This window comes from Giraffa tippelskirchi, chromosome 2 (assembly GCF_054371585.1).
Source record: "Giraffa tippelskirchi isolate mGirTip1 chromosome 2, T2T-mGirTip1v1.2.pri, whole genome shotgun sequence".
Taxonomy (NCBI): Eukaryota; Metazoa; Chordata; class Mammalia; order Artiodactyla; family Giraffidae; genus Giraffa; species Giraffa tippelskirchi.
Genome location: NC_137276.1, coordinates 150,502,259 through 150,511,004, shown reverse-complemented (window position 1 = coordinate 150,511,004; position 8,746 = coordinate 150,502,259). Strand labels below are relative to the sequence as shown.

The 8,746-nt window shown below is 46.8% G+C and overlaps 1 long non-coding RNA gene across 1 annotated transcript in view; it reads right to left on the bottom strand.

Moving 5' to 3' along the window:
• Window positions 1-242: 242 nt before the first annotated feature.
• Window positions 243-8,746, bottom strand: part of LOC145539421 (uncharacterized) — a 59,023-nt gene continuing 50,519 nt past the window's right edge. The window contains exons 3-5 of the long non-coding RNA XR_014077783.1: window positions 6,158-6,310; window positions 5,222-5,429; window positions 243-3,728 (exon numbers count right to left, since the gene is read on the bottom strand). This is a non-coding gene — a long non-coding RNA (uncharacterized LOC145539421). The remainder of the gene's footprint in view (window positions 3,729-5,221; window positions 5,430-6,157; window positions 6,311-8,746) is intronic.

The window sequence follows — 8,746 nt, the reverse complement described above, 5'->3', positions numbered from 1 at the left end:
GTTCTAACAAAAGTACCTCCTACTTTTCAAAAACTTTGGCCAATCTCCTTGGGCAGGCCCTGCTGTCCTAATTTTCCACAGCACTCTGACACGCCTCTACTCCGTCATGATAATTTGCATGCCCATCAACCATACTAGGCTGTGAACTTCTTGAAGACAGGGTCTCAAGGGCCTCTTTCTCTTGTACCACCATCCCCTGAGCATGGGCTCAATTCATGGGCACACAAGCAACATCTACTGAATGAATCTTAATGCCTGACTTTATCACTTTAGGAATACTGCATACCCCTAATTTGGAAAGTTTAAATCTTTGTGATCTCAGTGTGGGCCTTGCCACACTGTGGCAACTTCTCCACCAGTTCCTAACCGAGACCTTCCCAGATGTGGAGAGGCAGCTTTGGAATTAGTTATGTTTGATAGTCAGACCTTCAATCATGTTCTCTTTGTTAGAAGAAATGAACAAGAAAGAGAGAGGTGCCCAACTCCCTGTGGGCAGTGGTCACCATCCTGTCCTCTGGATCAGTTCCAAGATGAAGAAATGCTAAGGCACCCTGGGCCCCTGGGCATCCATCCTGAGACCATCAGTGAAGGCTTAGTTATGAAAGTGACAAAACCCCTCAAAACAGAAATATGAACCAAGGAGATTACAGACCACAAATCCAAAATCTTAGTCTATTCAGCTTGAGTCCTCTTCTATGTTGAGAAGCTGCTCAGTTGCAATCAGACATCACCTTCTGTGACACTCTGCACTCTGCCACTCCTCCCTAGCTCCCTGCCCTGCCCCCAACACACACCAGACACATGTGCAAACATCTAGAAAATCAGTTCAACTTCCTTCTGTAAGGATATGCTGCTTGTTCCAATAGCTCTGGTGGGTGACTCTGTAAAAGTCCACATCTGCCCAGATGTGAAACAAAAGACACACCCTGCAATGCAAATGATAAAGCCGTTGAGAACTGGAACCAAACAATTTCAGCGATGCCCTATTCAGGCCAAAGCGCTCGTTTGGAAATGTAGTCACGTTGAGTGTGACAGGGGGTGAACAATTACACTAGGGCTGAGATGACTCATTTAAATAGCGCAATTCAAATATCTTACTCATCTTGCAATATAATCAAACTCCTGAGGGGCTGCTACACTCCTTGCAGGAAAGAAAAAAAAAGTGACAAACGGGAAAAATGCAGAGACATTACAGAGCCTGGTTGGCAGTTAGCAGAGGCTGACAGGAGTTGGGGTGAGCAGGTACTGCCTGCCATCACAGTGAGAAGTCTTCAGCAGACTTTACAGAGCAAACTGGCACATTCTCATCTCCTCTTCCCAGCCTCACGAGTCCCCACTGGCTGCTCACTCTGTCTCCCTGAAAAACACACGAATGCTGGGCTGAAGCTGCTCCATCATCAAAATGTGCTGGGTACTGACTATCTGCTAGTTCTGGGGACGCAAAGACAGGACACAGTTTCTCTCCTGGGAGGAGATCCCACGATAACAGGGAAGAGAGACAAAACAGGGTGACCAGTGCTAGAACAGAGAGGTAGAAAAGATACTTCTGAGGAAACAGGGAATTCTACTTGAGACTGCAAGGCAAGCCTCACAGGACACATGTTTAAAGTGTCTTAAAAGATGAATAGAATTCTCTAGATGAGTAAGGACGGATACCCTGAGCTGTCTCAGAAACAAGGCAACGTTTCAAGTGGTAGGGTGCTGGGCATGTCTCTTGCAGGGGGTATTGAAAGCATATAAGTGGGGGCAGGAGGTTTCAGCTTTTACATCTATGCCCAGCCTTGAGCTGCTTCTCCAGCCTTGACTAATAGGCTGGGCACATCCCTCAGTACAGCCTGCTGCCTCTCCTGGCCTTCCTGCCTGAATGTGTGCCCCGCCCTCTACCTTGATTCCCTCACTCTTTTCCCTTCTCTGCCTGGACCTTCATCTCTCTGTGAAGCCTCCCCACATCCCTGGGCAGACCAAGATGCCTGCCCCTCTGCACTTCCCATGAGGCCGCTTGGCCAGACTATGTCTCCACCCCACAAAGGTACGGATGTAGTCTCTGCCTTCAGGGAGCTTGGGCCTCAAAGCCCTAAGACACAAAGCAAAAGACACAAGCTATGAGCACAATTCCTAGTGTCCAGATGATCACTGTTAATGATAGAGGCTCCAGAGACCCAAAGGCCACAGCCTGAAGAGAGTTCCAGGCCAGGCCATTCCTTCATCTCTTCCAATTCCAGGGCCCCTCGCTGCTTTGTCTCCATCCATGATCCCAATTTTGTTTCATCTCTTTAATCCTCCACGTAAGGACGGCTCTATTCTTTTCTTGCCGCATAACCAGTTATCTTGGGAGACCATACAATGGTGAAGGAGAGCACAAGCTTTGACTTCAGGCAGGATTGGTTGGAATTCCAGCTCCAGCAATGTGATGACTTGCTGTGGAGACTTCAGAAGGTGTCGTGGCACTCATTGTTTCAAGACACAGCAAGAACTCAAAAAGCCACAGGTCTTGTGTCTGTTGACTGGTCTTGGGTTATGTAATGCTACTACACCCATTTCCAAGCTTCAGAACTATTTTCCTGAGTTCCACCCATTTTCTTTCCACCCTGTCCCTTAACCCTCAACAAGAGCAACAGATCCTACACAACTTCACAAGCTTCATGAAAGTGGTGGCATTTCCGATGGGTCTGAAAGACAGGTATCATTTAGACCTGTAGCTCTGGCAGGAAGAGAGCAGGCCAACCAGTGGGAAGTGGTGAATAAAGATGGAGGGACGAAAGCATGTATCTTGTTCCTGCAGGCGTCAGGGGCTATCTGGCTATGGGATCCACGCCAGAGATATTAGCAGTCAGCATGCGCAGAGCCTGGGACCCTCATCCGTGGTTAGGGGGAAACCAAAGCATGGGTGTGTGTGTGTTGAGGGCTTGGGAGTTCGAGCAGTTTGTAGAGTGACAGTATGCAGGATGCCCTCAGAAGGGAAGAGACCAAAGGCAGAGTCTGCTCTTTACGGTCGACCTTCTTGTCATGCGAAGCACACTGGCCACAAATTCAGAAGCCCTGGGTTCCAAAATCCGCAACTGATGAGGCAGGTGACCTTGGGATTTCAGTTGATTCATCTGTAAACCGAGAGGCTTAATTTTCGTGTGGAGTCATCCAAGTTCAAATACCAGCCTGGCCACAACAGAACAGGAGCTCAGCTAAGATTCTGCATGTATTTGTGTCTTCATTTCCCTCATCTGTAAAAAGATGACAAGAGCGAAATACTCCCTTTGCAATGCTGCTGCAGAGACGCCATGCCAACAGCCACACCTGACACGCGGTAGGAATTCTCATAGAAAAAGAAAAACTGTCACTGTCAAAAGTCCTTCAAATTTAAAAAAAGAAAAAAAGATTCACAGGCCTTTCTATGCCAGAAATGACCAGCAAAAAACAAACAAACAAAAGTCTGGAACCCAACACAGGGCTAGTCTGTGATACAACATGAATATTTCTTTCTGATCCATTTTTCAAAAAAAAAAAAAAAGACTGACTTCAGTACATACTGATCCTTTCCAGATACATGTTGTCTTCAGAAAACGTAATTGTATTATCAGGAAGACAGTAAAGCAATTGTAAAAGTCCTGGAAGCAATAAAACTCAAGTAAGCCTTTGATTTCTACCTCTGACTTCGCCTGCATTTCGAAGAACAAGAGCTATCAAACAGGGATGCAGGAACCACTTGTGCCCTTGTGTGACTTGTGGAGACCCTGGAAAGCAAACAGACCACAGAAATATAACCAAGGGTTGGCCAAAGTCAACCCAACCTCAGCTGTCCCGCAATTTTGTCTGAAACAGATGAATACGGACCCTTTGGGAACCTGGCAATAAAAACATATGACCTATTTGAAGACTCTGGCTAATGAGGTCTTGATTTAGTTCTTAAAAGAAATAATATGAGTCCTAGTCCTAATCTACCCAATACACCTTGCACTGACCTGCTGTTAGGAAAACATTCATCACATTGCACCGGGGGTTCTGCATGTCTGTCTATCAGCAAGACTGAATACAAGGGCATGTCTCCTTCACCCTTCTCTCCCCAGTGCCTCCTGTATGTCTGTCACCACACCTACTATGCATTCAACCTCTGGAATCCAGGGCAGCTGGACACTAAAGTGCACACTCTTACAATTGCCCCTGCCTCCTAAAGAACGGAAGGAAAAAATGCCTGGAATAAAGGGTGAAGGAACATTCACATCCCATGCCAGTCTTTCCACCCTGAATACTCATTCCTCTCATCTTTGAGACTATTCAAGTCTCCTCTGGAAGGCATTCTTCACTGAGCCCCACTGGATTCTGTCTCTTGCCACTCTGCCTTTCTCAGCTCTTGGGGACTTGATGTGCATTAAGAGGAACTGCTGCCTCTTTTCACTCTCAAGCCCTCTGCCTCCTTGAGTAGCCTCCCTCTGGGCTCTGTCCTTTGGCTCTGCTGTCTGCTTGTCCACTCAGAAAGCTCCTCACTTTCTAAGCTTCTCTCTTTCAGCCTTCCTTTCTCACAAAAGATGTATCTCTGAGGGGAACAGAGCAGGACCCAAATAGGAGATTCTCACCTGGCTATTCATTACAATCATCGACAGAGGTTAAAAATAATAACAGATGGCTATGTGTGAACATAGTTTTTGGAAGAAAACAGATTTCAAGGAGCTGTAAGAAATGTCTGCCTTAGGACCTCCCTGGTAGTTCAGTGGTTAAGACTCTGTGCTCCCAATACAGGGGACATGGGTTCAATCATGGAGAATTAAGATCCCACATGCTGCATGGTGTGGTCTTTAAAAAAAATAATGTCTGCCTTTGGGGAGTAGGACTGAGAGTTAGGTGAAAGAGATTTTCTTTTCTGTACTATGAATTTTCACTTTGGGCATGCATGTTACTAAATTTTTTAAAAATGAAAAAATTCAGACTCTGCTCCCAGAGATGATTATTTAGTTAATCTGAGAAGCCTCAGCATCTGTATTTTATTTAAAGCTCTGGGTGATTTTGATGCAAAGACAGAGTTGGGACTAGGGGAAAGAAGTGTGAGTGTGAGTGTGTGTGTGTGGCTAGCGTAGGTGAGTGCATATGTGGTTGTGTGTGGCAGTGAGGGCAGAATTCCACAGTTGAAAAAAAAAAAAGAAATAGTCCTCCTTCCCAGTATGCCCCATGTCGAAATTTCCCCTGCCGTCCCCTCCCAGAAGTCAGATTAGTTTTGGACTCAGACACTCACCTTCTCCCAAGGAAAGGACAGGATGGAGCTTGTTCCCCACTGGAACATTGGTGCCGAGCAGTGCTGAGCACGGAGTCAGGAGCCAGGCACCCAGGTTCAAGTCCCGGTGCTCACTGTGCCCCTTGGGGCACAACTCCCTGACTCTTCCTTGTGTAGGATTGTATGAGGACGACATGCATTGCTATGTCCAAAGTGCTTTGAGCCAGCCCTGGTGTGGGAGAAGGACCATGCAATCACTGGCTACCAGCACAAATGAGAAAAACAGGTGAGTCCTCCTGATGAAGGTGGGAGCCAGGTCATCCTCCTCAGGGCCACTGCAGAGCCCTCTTCCTGTCCCTGTGGAATCACCTTGCTATGCTATTATTTGTTTTCATTCTTGGCTGCATTACTGGCACTTTTGTGCCCTAAGGGAGACACTGCATCTCACTTAATTTTTTGTTGTCTTTTGCACATAGAACAGTGGTCTCTGTGCACCTGTAAAGCACACCAAGGAAGGGGTCACAAGGTTAAAAGCCTAGCCCACCTTGCAGGTAGTGCAGAGCCTAAGGAGGGTAAGTTATGAGGAGGAGGAGGAGGAGAAGGGATAGGAATTCCTGGAGTAGAGAACTTGTCCCCATTGCAGGAGACACTCCAGTTTCCCCAAACGGCTGCCCACTTGCCTCTGTGTCTCTTTCTCTAGATCTCAAGCGATTCTTAGAGAAGGCATAAGGGCTACATTTTAGCTCTTTACTATCTCTTTTGAAACCCTGAGTAGGGACAATCACACACACACACACATACACTTCCATACTTCTCCCTTTCCAGAGTTATTCAGTTGCCACCTGTCCCATGTTCTGAGTATGTCCTTTCATATGGTTCAGCTGGGGCACCTCTTTCTTCCTCATCCAGCCATGACTGACTCGCTCCTCTTCCTCATGGGCTTATGCATTCACCTACCTTGGAACACTTCAGCACTCTGTCACCTTAGGCTGAAATTTGGTCTCTCCTCCCAGGTGGAGGACTCCTTGGCAATAACTCTTTTCTTCTCCCATGTGACACACTCCCAGATTCCAGTCCATTTCTTTCTGCAGCTGACATGCTCTGAAACCCCTGAAGAAAGCAAGGGAGATGTTAACTTGGCCTCCATATCAGTGGGGAGTTGGGGGTGGAGGTTGGAAGGCAGACTTATCTCTGCGGGAAGAAGTTTTTTTAGTAGAGTCTGCAGACACTTGAGAGATTGTGTCCTGGTTCTAAAATCCTAGATAATTCACTCCATCAACAGAGTGGCCTCTTGCTTTTTTATTAAAACTGCACAGGAATAACCTTGCCACGCTATTGCCACTATTAATACTGTGCAGACCTTATCACATTACAAATTGTGTTATGAAAATTGAGTGCCAACACAGGGGAAAACTGATAGACTCAGCTACCCGCACTGTTGATAAGAGAGCTGACTTCCTTCAGACCTAAGCTAGCTCCCTCCTGGGCCTGTGAATAAACTGTGACCTCTTCAGGCCCATCTGCAAACTCGCCCCCATCAGAGGACCGACCACCAAGTGCTCCCAGCTGACCTGAAGAACTGGCTCCATCGGCATCAGGGCCAGCAGTTGCACTCACAGCAACTGGCAGGCCTCTCAGCAGACAGAGACACAGCCCAATCTATACAGTTTTGGGCTCTTATGAGGACATCTCCCTACAGTTTCCACTTCAGCCATCCAAACCATGCTTGTAAATAGGCCATCGTCCTCACTTCCGTGATCTTGTCCTATTCTGTGTGAACTAGTTCTTCGAAGCAAAGGCAGGGGGCAGGGGCCAGGGCGGTGGTGATCTTACTAGGTACGCCCAGAGGGCTCTCCAGCGGGATTTTAGCCCCTCTCTTGTCACCGTGAGTGCACACACATAGCACTGTGCCCATGGGGGTTTCGGCGGAAGAGGTTTCCATCTCCAGCTCCTTACCACTGCTGCTGTGTACATCTTCCATAGGAATGGGGCCATCCAAGTCCAGCAACCCAGAGAAGGACCCAAGGAGTCACCTCCTTAAGGCTTCCCGTGCCCACCAAAACCAAACATGGGCTGAAATCAACAAGGAGCTGGTTTATAACTTTCTAAAATAACTTCTTATTCTTTCTGGGAAAACCCTCCCCAATGATCCAAACTGATTCTCCTCATTTCCAATGCAAATAGCACACACATAGACACACACACTGTGGCATCTTTTTGTGAGGTTAATGCTGGCATCCAGAACGTCCAAATTCAGCACCACTTTTTAACTTTCCATCACCAGGCCTTATCTTTCCAGAAAACAGATGAAAAGGTCTGACGGGGGGAGGTGATCATAGAGATGAGACTGGCTTTTATTAAAAGAGCGTTTTCCCAGACCTTAACTAAACCTCATCCACTTTTGTCAGTCAGGGCCGACAGTTGAGAGCAATATTAGAGGAGGTAATTGCATGTATCAGTCAACAGCTTTTGTCCCGCGGCCACTGAGAATTACAGTAAAACAGGCACAGGAAAACAGCATACTGGATTAAAGGCAAAAAAGATCTTTCTCTAGTTTCTCCCTACTCACCAGCTGTTATGTTCGGCTGCAGAGACAGAAGCGGCTATAATATCTGGGGGAAATCTAGCCTACCACAGTCTGGGTTTTTTTCCTCCTCCTGTTTTCCCTCTGCCTTGAAAGTGATTAATTATTGACTTTAAAGAGAAACTTTTTCAAAAAGCATTTTGTCTTGCCATAGCAACGAAGCTATTCACCATATATGCATTTTTTTCTCTCAGTAAAGCATATGAACACATATGAACCTGAACCTTCTACCATTTCTTAGGCAGACTATCAAATCACCACCTCAGAGCCTTTGATGTCACTTGGTAACAGGTCCCAGTAGTTGCTTAAGTCAACAGTTGGCAAGACACATACATATTTTACATACAGTTGATTGCAAATCACACCAAGCCAAACTCAAGCTGATGCAGAGGTGGCATAGGGGTCTGACATTTGCCCCAGATGAGGGGTGAGCTGGAGGAGAAGAAGAGAGAAGAGATTGGCCTATCCCTGTAGCCCTGGCACAAATACCCACAAGATATGTGTCATTGTTGCCATGTTCCTGGGGCTTCAGACACCATAGACTGGCCCCTACCTCAATACTGAAGGAATGCCCTTTCTCTCCATCATAAGAAAATGAGAAGACTGTCCAAAAATCTGCCAGAGACTGGATTTGAAAGAGAATAAGAGATGCATCCTTAGGGATAAGTCGAGGGTACCTTAGAGGGAAAGCTGGCTGCCCTGGAAAGAACAGAGACCATGTCCAGGGACATAGCAGGGGCCAGAAAACTGTGGTCTCGAGGGATTTCCGAGTGAGTGAGTGAAACAAGGTGCAGAGGTGAGTTTGGCCGGCTTTCCTGTGACTCTGACAGAGGTCATCTAGGACATCGATGTGGTGGGCCAGAATAGAGATCTTGTTATTCATGAATTCGAGCCTTGAATACTTGAAATCCTATGGTATATCAGGGCAGCCAAGGCTGACATCATGATGCAACAGGGAGCAG